Here is a 9,342-nt window from a genome sequence, read left to right on the forward strand (position 1 = left end):
TCAGTCTTTTATTTCATCTGGTCAGACGACTCCTGGATGAAGGCATTATAGAGCCAAGTACTTCTCCCTGGCGAGCACAGGTTGTTGTCTCCAAAGTTGAACTCAATCGCCACGAGAAAAGATTGTGTGTAGCCTATTTTCAGACCGTCAACCTATTCACGGAGTTGGATGCGTATCCACTTCCTGGGATTGATGATTTAGCAAATACACGGTCTTTCTACCTTTAATCTGAAAAGTGCTTATCAAATTAAAATCAAAGAATCAGACACACTGCTTTTGAAGCCAATGGTAAGCTCTACCAGTTCTGTAGAATACCATTTGGTTTGACAAATGGTGTATCAGCTTTTCAAAGGGCTATGGACAAGGAATGACTAACAGATACATTTCCTTATATTGATAACTTTACAACTGCTGACCATACTCAAGAGGAGCACGACAGAAATGTGTCAAATCCAGGAACGGAATTCGTCACAAGGTGAAGACACATTGAATGAGGGAAAGTTCATCTTGCCTTCGTCTTCCATCAACATTCTTGGCTGTCTTGTTGGCAATGACACCATACAGCCAGATCCAGAAAGACGACGACCTCTTCAAGAACTGCCCCCACCAACTTATTTGAATTCTCTTCGCAGAGTGCTTGGAATGTTTGCATACTAAGCAAAATGTATTCCGATTTTTTCAGACAAAATACGGCCTTTGCAGAATGTTGAATCATTCCCTCTGACAGCTGAAGCTCTTGAGACTTTTGATTCTTTGAAGAACGAACTGTTGAAGGCCATGCTCCAGAGGACACTGCTGTCATTGAAGCAGTGAGGAAATGGAGTCATCTCCTTTCTCGTCAACACTTTATCCTCATCACTGACCAACGTTCTGTTGCTTTCATGTTTGACATCACTTCCTGTCAATGGTGGACATTTCATTTAGCCAGTTAATGCTGAGACTGAGTTCCAAAATAAGACAAATATATTATTATCCATTTGATTTGTTATGTCATTTATTTATTCACGCTTATTTCATTTATCATATTGTGCGTATGTATGTGTATGTGTGTGTGAGGGCATGGTGAAAAGCAGCTTCCAGCTTATCCACCCTCAATAAATCATTTATCAATAAACATTTGTCAATGTGTCAATAATAATGAACCTTCATACCCACAGTTGTTCCCTACCTGTTCCTAATAATGAACCTTCACACCCACAGTTGTTCCCTACCTGTTCCTGATAATGAACCTTCATACCCACAGTTGTTCCCTACCTGTCCCTAATAAAGAACCTTCACACCCACAATTGTTCCCTACCTGTTCCTAAAAATGAACCTTCATACCCACAGTTGTTCCCTACCTGTCCCTAATAATGAACCTTCATACCCAGTTGTTCCCTACCTGTTCCTAATAATGAACCTTTATACCCACAGTTGTTCCCCACCTGTTGCTACATGCTCCACCGCCATCCCCTAAACAATAACAAACAAAAACACACACAATTGTTCCCTGCCTGTCGCCTCATGTTCCAGCCCCCGAACACACACACACACACACACACACACACACACACACACGTTCCCTACCTGTCACCACATGTTCCACCACCTCCAAACGAGTCCTGAAGTCTTGCAGCAAAGTGTCAATGCTGGCCACACGCCCCTTTAGCTGCTGCATCTCTACAGCGCCGTGTGTGGCCACACTGCCGTAGTGACCTGGGTAGCCTGGGTAACCTGAGTGCTGTTTGCTGGCGCCGCCATACCCCATGAAGAAAGCCTCGCTTCCAATGAGGAGAACGGTCAAGGTTAGAGTGAAGGTCAGGAAGGTCAGAAAGGTGAAGAGGGGAGCTCGCGTGCTGCTCGCCATCACTGGTAGTCTGCAACATGATCATGATGATGATGGTGGTGGTGGTAGTGGTGGTGATGGTGATGGTGGCGGTGATGGTGGTGGTGGTGATGGTGGTGGTGGTGGTGATGAAGATGATGGTGGTGATGGTGACGCTGGTGGTGGTGGTGGTGGTGATTAAGATGATGGTGGTGATGGTGACGGTGGTGGTGATTGTCGCGCCCTACTTTATAAGAAAGGGCCTAACCTCTCACACAGAGGAAATCAGGAACAAGGGAGTTAAAAAGTTTTATTATATTTTATGATAATACTAATAAAGCTATCAATAAAGTAACAGTTTGATGCGAAAACAAAAACGATGACACACAGTGAAAGAGGATTCCGGGCCAGAGGGTTGGGAGTCTGGATGGAAGGAAAGTGGCAAACAGAGGGGTGGGGGGGGGGGTCTGGATGGAGGGAAAGTGGCACACAGAGGGGGGGGGGGTGTCTGGATGGAGGGAAAGTGGCACACAGAGGGGTGGGGGTCTGGATGGAGGGAAAGTGGCACACAGAGGGGTGGGGGGGGGGGGTCTGGATGGAGGGAAAGTGGCACACAGAGGGGGGGGGGTCTGGATGGAGGGAAAGTGGCACACAGAGGGGTGGGGGTCTGGATGGAGGGAAAGTGGCACACAGAGGGGTGGGGGGGGTCTGGATGGAGGGAAAGTGGCACACAGAGGGGTGGGGGGGGGGTTGGATGGAGGGAAAGTGGCACACAGAGGGGTGGGGGGGGGGTCTGGATGGAGGGAAAGTGGCACACAGAGGGGTTGGGGGGGGGGGTTGGATGGAGGGAAAGTGGCAACAGAGGGGTGGGGGTCTGGATGGAGGGAAAGTGGCACACAGAGGGGTGGGGGGGGGGGGTGGATGGAGGGAAAGTGGCACACAGAGGGGTGGGGGTGGGGTCTGGATGGAGGGAAAGTGGCACACAGAGGGGTGGGGGGGTGGATGGAGGGAAAGTGGCACACAGAGGGGTGGGGGGGGGGTGGATGGAGGGAAAGTGGCACACAGAGGGGTGGGGGTCTGGATGGAGGGAAAGTGGCACACAGAGGGGTGGGGGGGGGGTGGATGGAGGGAAAGTGGCACACAGAGGGGTGGGGCTGGATGGAGGGGAAAAGGGTAACAAGGGGGAAACTGGGGTCTGGGGTAAATTTGTCAACAGCTGTGTCGTTCTTGTCAACAGCTCCGTTCTTGTCAACAGCTCCGTTCTTGTCAACAGCTCTGTGTCGTTCTTGTCAAGAGTTCTGTGTCGTTCTTGTCAACAGCTGTGTCGTTCTTGTCAACAGCTGTGTTCTTGTCAACAGCTGTGTCGTTCCTGTCAACAGCTGTGTCGTTCGTTATTGTCAACAGCTGTGTCGTTCGTTATTGTCAACAGCTGTGTCGTTCTTGTCAACAGCTGTGTCGTACTTGTCAACAGCTCCGTTCTTCTCAACAGCTCTGTGTCGTCCTTGTCAACAGCTCTGTGTCGTCCTTGTCAACAGTTCTGTGTCGTTCTTGTCAACAGCTCTGTGTCGTTCTTGTCAACAGTTCTGTGTCGTCCTTGTCAACAGCTCTGTGTCGTCCTTGTCAACAGTTGTGTCGTCCTTGGCAACAGCTGTGTCGTTCTTGTCAACAGCTCTGTGTCGTCCTTGTCAACAGCTCTGTGTCGTTCTTGTCAACAGTTCTGCCGTTCTTGTCAACAGCTCTGTGTCGTTCTTGTCAACAGCTCTGTGTCGTTCTTGTCAACAGTTGTGTCGTCCTTGTCAACAGCTGTGTCGTTCTTGTCAACAGCTCTGTGTCGTCCTTGTCAACAGCTCTGTGTCGTTCTTGTCAACAGCTCTGTGTCGTTCTTGTCAACAGCTCTGTGTCCTTCTCCCCTGGAGAGACGCCACGCTGAACAGAGGGGCTATCAGCAGACTGGGGAAAGGGGAAAGGAATGTGGAAAAAGGGGAACAAAGGGGAAACTTGGGGAATTTTCAGACGATGGCAGTCCTGCGTCGTCCTTCCACTGGAGGCACACCTGGCCAAAGCAAGAGAGGTAACAGCTGGCAGACTGGGGGGGGGGGGGGAGAGAGGAAGAAACGAACACACCTGGCCAAAGCAAGAGAGGTAACAGCTGGCAGACTGGGGGGGGGGGGGGGAGAGAGGAAGAAACGAACACACCTGGCCAAAGCGAGAGAGGGAACAGCTGGCAGACTGGGGGGGGGGGGGGAGGGAGGAAGAAACGAACACACCTGGCCAAAGCGAGAGAGGGAACAGCTGGCAGACTGGGGGTGGAGGAAGAAACGAACACACCTGGCCAAAGCAAGAGAGGGAACAGCTGGCAGACTGGGGGGGGGGGGGGGAGGGAGGGAGGAAGAAACGAACACACCTGGCCAAAGCAAGAGGGAACAGCTGGCAGACTGGTGGGGGGGGGGGGGGAGAGAAACGAACACACCTGGCCAAAGCAAGAGGGAACAGCTGGCAGACTGGTGGGGGAGTGGGGGGGGGGGGGAGAGAAACGAACACACCTGGCCAAAGCAAGAGGGAACAGCTGGCAGACTGGGGTGGGGGGGGGGGGGGGGGGTGAGAGAAACGAACACACCTGGCCAAAGCAAGAGAGGGAACAGCTTGCAGACTGGGGGGCGGGGAGGAAGAAACGAACACACCTGGCCAAAGCAAGAGAGGGAACAGCTTGCAGACTGGGGGGCAGGGAGGAAGAAACGAACACACCTGGCCAAAGCAAGAGAGGGAACAGCTGGCAGACTGTTGGGGTGGGGGGGAGGAGGAAGAAACGAACACACCTGGCCAAAGCGAGAGAGGGAACAGCTGGCAGACTGGGGGTGGGGGTGGGGGGGGAAGAAACGAACAGAGGCCTGAAAGGCCAGCATTATATTCTGGTCTTATAATTCCAACATATACCAGTACTAGCAAACATTCAAATTTATGAAATACAAGTAAGAGCAACAAATTACAAAGTTGGAATAACCTCCTTCGTGATGGAGTCTCCCGTCGGTCCGACGGATGAGTAGGCAGGCAGGCTTATCTGTCGGTGTGTGTCCTCGTATGAGAGAAGAGGCCGATTCTGGATGCGCAACACTTCCCACAGGTGTTGCAAGGGAAAACGTCTCCAGAAGTTGAGCCCTGCTTCCTTCGCTCACGCTTCTCCTTAATGGCCAGGGTTCTCTTGTTTTCAAACGTCTTTATGCCACTAGAGCACAGCATCCTCCAGCGACAGCGGTCAAGGGCACCAGTTTCCCAGGAAGCGATGTCTATGTCACAGGCTTTGAGGTTTGTCTTCAAGGTGTCCTTGAAGCGCTTGCAGGGTCTTCCAAGTTCACGGTGGCCTTCCTTCAGTTGGCCATACAAAAGCATCTTCGGGATCCTGCTGTCTGTCATACGGACAACGTGTCCTGTCCAGCGTAGCTGGCACTGGATCAGCAGGCTTTGGATGCTGGGCAGGCCGCTCCTCTCTAGGACCTGGAGGTTGGGGACCATGTCTTGCCATTTTATGCCGAGGATCTCTCGTAGGCATCTCTGGTGAAACTGCTCAAGTTGTTGAATGTGATGGCGATACGTCGTCCATGTTTCACAGCAGTACAACAAGGTGGTCAGCACAACAGCTCTGTAGGTTTTCATCTTGGTGCTAAGCCCGATGCCTTTGTTGTTCCACAGCCTGTTGTTGAGTTTGCCAAAGGCGGAGCTGGCCTTGGCGATGCGCAGCGTCACTTCTGCATCAAGGGCTCCGTTGCTGCATAGGGTGCTGCCCAGGTAGCAATACTTGTCGACTGACTTGATCTCTGTGTCATCGATCTTGATTGCAGGTGGGGGGGAGGCACTGGCGTTCTGTGAGCTAGCCGGTTGGTACATGGACTCGGTCTTGCTGAGGCTGATGGTGAGTCCAAAGCGCCTGCAGGAGGTTGAGAACTTGTCCATAATGAACTGCATGTCCTCATGGGTGTGTGCAGCAAGCGCGCAGTCATCAGCGAAGAGGAACTCCCTCATCAGTGCCTCAGACACCCTGGACCTGGCATGAAGTCGCCGCAAGTTGAAAAGTTTGCCATCTGTGCGAAACTGAATGTAGATGCCCCGGTCACAGTCTTGGAAGGCGTCAATCAGCATGGCAGAGAAGAGAATGGAGAACAGTGTGGGTGCCAAGACGCAGCCCTGCTGCACTCCATTTACCACAGGGAACGGATCCGACATGTCAGTATTTTCCTGTACTCCTTCGTATGGCTGACCTAAACTGCAGCTTAAGAAAAACGATTTAGATTCAAAGATGATCACAACACCTTATTTTGTTTTCTGTTATCTTTATATCATATTTCACTAAGGAATACATTGAGGAAAATAAAACCAAAAATACTGAATATGCCACAGATGAAAGAATGAAAGAGAACAAGAAAACAAGAGAACAAGAAAACAAGATATAAGGAATAAAAGTAAAGTATTGGATTCCTTTCTGAAGCCCCACCCTTTCCTACAAAAATGTTATCAATACATAGGAACGGAAATTTTGATACCGAGAAAAATAATGAAAAAACAGTACTTACATGGAATACTTGCTCTTCCCCTCGTGGTTACATTTACTAACAAAACAACCCACATCCCAAACTTGATCACAAGAGTCCTCCAACACACGAGAAGTGTTTCAATCAATGAGGAGGCCCAAACTATGGCTCCGCTCCACTGGACATCCAAATGGGTGCCACCAACCCGACAGCTTCTCCTTTCTGACAAAACATTCAGGGGAAAGACTGCCACTCCACATAACGTGAACACGCTCATCCACACGTGCAATTCGGCTACGAATTCACGCACGTATACACGCTCACTGGAGAGAAAATGAAAGATAATGATGTTGGTGGTGGTGGTGATGTTGATGGTGTTGATGATGATGATAATGATGGTGATGATGATGGTGGTGGTGGTGGTGGTGATGCTGGTGATGGTGGTGGTGATGATGATGGCGGTGATGGTGATGGTAATGTTGGTGATGGTGGTGATGATGATGATGATGATGATGGTGGTGGTGGTGGTGAAGATACTGGTGATGATGGTGATGATGTGGTGGTGGTTAATAAAGATGGTGATGATGATGGTGGTGGTGGTTAATAAAGATGGTGATGATGATGATGATGATGATGATGATGGTGGTGGTGGTGGTGGTGGTGAGGAAGATAGTAATGATGATGATGGTGATGATGATGGTAATGGTGATAACGGTGATGGTGATGATGATGGTGATGATTATGACGGTGATGATGAAGGTGATGATGGTGGTGTTGATGATGGTGATGATGATGGTGATAATGGTGGTGATGATGATGGTGTTGGTGGTGTTGGTGATGAGGATGAGGATGACGACGACGGAGATAATGATGAAAGTGATGTAGGTGATGATGTTGGTGGTGATAGTGGTGATGGTGATAATTGGTGGGTATAGCCTCATGCCAGCGGAGGTTATAAGAAAAAACAAATGAAATAACAGTGTTTTCCTGCACTTAGACGAGCTACCGGCCAAGGTTTACGAGCCCAGTCTGCCCGAAGCAACTGGTTTTGAGGCAGCAGTGACCCACCTTTCGCCCCTTCTCCTGTCAGTGGAAGCAGCTCCGCCGGGCTGGGAGGTTGAACTACATATGAAGGCTGGAGATAGCCTTTGCTGAGACAAACTGAGACGTACGCCTTGAAACCATTTCGTAAAGCAGTGAGAGCTTATCCTCACTACCCACCCCGACTTAACAGTCTCAGGAACATACATGCATACATACATACACGCAATAACCAACGCACACATGAAAAAAAAAAAAAAACGAAGAAAACTGGAGAGAGATTGGGGAGAGGATGGAAAGAATGGCAAAAAGACTACAGGGATATGGATCACATCACATCTCATCAATTCAAATCAAATTAAATCATGTTGCTTACATTCAAGGCGACTGCAAAAAGACCATTCCAGGTCAGCAGACAGGGATCGGTTCATGCCCAGAGAAAATAGTGTTTTACCGTGTGGTCTGCAGACATTGGTACATGCCCAGAGAAAGTAGTGTTTTACCGTCTGGTCTGCAGACATCGGTACATGCACAGAGAAAGTAGTGTTTTACCGTGTGGTCTGCAGACATCGCTACATGCCCAGAGAAAGTAGTGTTTTACCGTGTGGTCTGCAGACATTGGTACATGCCCAGAGAAAGTAGTGTTACACTTTGTGGTCTACAGACATTGGTACATGCCCAGAGAAAGTAGTGTTACACTTTGTGGTCTGCAGACATCGGTACATGCACAGAGAAAGTAGTGTTACTCTGCGTAGTCTGCAGACATTGGTACATGCCCAGAGAAAGTAGTGTTACACTGTGTGGTCTGCAGACATCGGTACATGTCCAGAGAAAGTAGTGTTACTCTGCGTAGTCTGCAGACATCGGTACATGTCCAGAGAAAGTAGTGTTACATTGTGTGGTTTGCAGACATTGGTACATGCCCAGAGAAAGTAGTGTTACATTGTGTGGTTTGCAGACATTGGTACATGTCCAGAGAAAGTAGTGTTACATTGTGTGGTTTGCAGACATTGGTACATGCCCAGAGAAAGTAGTGTTACATTGTGTGGTTTGCAGACATCGGTACATGTCCAGCGAAAGTAGTGTTACTCTGCGTAGTCTACAGACATCAGTGCATTCAAGAGAAAGTAGTGTTATTCTGCGTAGTCTGCAGACATTGGTACATGCCCAGAGAAAGTAGTGTTACACTTTGTGGTCTACAGACATTGGTACATGCCCAGAGAAAGTAGTGTTACACTTTGTGGTCTGCAGACATCGGTACATGCACAGAGAAAGTAGTGTTACTCTGCGTAGTCTGCAGACATTGGTACATGCCCAGAGAAAGTAGTGTTACACTTTGTGGTCTGCAGACATTGGTACATGCCCAGAGAAAGTAGTGTTACTCTGCGTAGTCTGCAGACATTGGTACATGTCCAGAGAAAGTAGTGTTACATTGTGTGGTCTGCAGACATTGGTACATGTCCAGAGAAAGTAGTGTTACATTGTGTGGTTTGCAGACATTGGTACATGTCCAGAGAAAGTAGTGTTACATTGTGTGGTCTGCAGACATCGGTACATGTCCAGAGAAAGTAGTGTTACACTTTGTGGTCTGCAGACATCGGTACATGTCCAGCGAAAGTAGTGTTACTCTGCGTAGTCTACAGACATCAGTGCATTCAAGAGAAAGTAGTGTTATTCTGCGTAGTCTGCAGACATTGGTACATGCCCAGAGAAAGTAGTGTTACACTTTGTGGTCTACAGACATTGGTACATGCCCAGAGAAAGTAGTGTTACACTTTGTGGTCTACAGACATTGGTACATGCCCAGAGAAAGTAGTGTTACACTTTGTGGTCTGCAGACATCGGTACATGTCCAGAGAAAGTAGTGTTACATTGTGTGGTCTGCAGACATCGGTACATGTCCAGAGAAAGTAGTGTTACATTGTGTGGTCTGCAGACATCGGTACATGTCCAGAGAAAGTAGTATTACATTGT

Source organism: Babylonia areolata, chromosome 2 (assembly GCF_041734735.1).
Source record: "Babylonia areolata isolate BAREFJ2019XMU chromosome 2, ASM4173473v1, whole genome shotgun sequence".
NCBI classification, from domain to species: domain Eukaryota; kingdom Metazoa; phylum Mollusca; class Gastropoda; order Neogastropoda; family Buccinidae; genus Babylonia; species Babylonia areolata.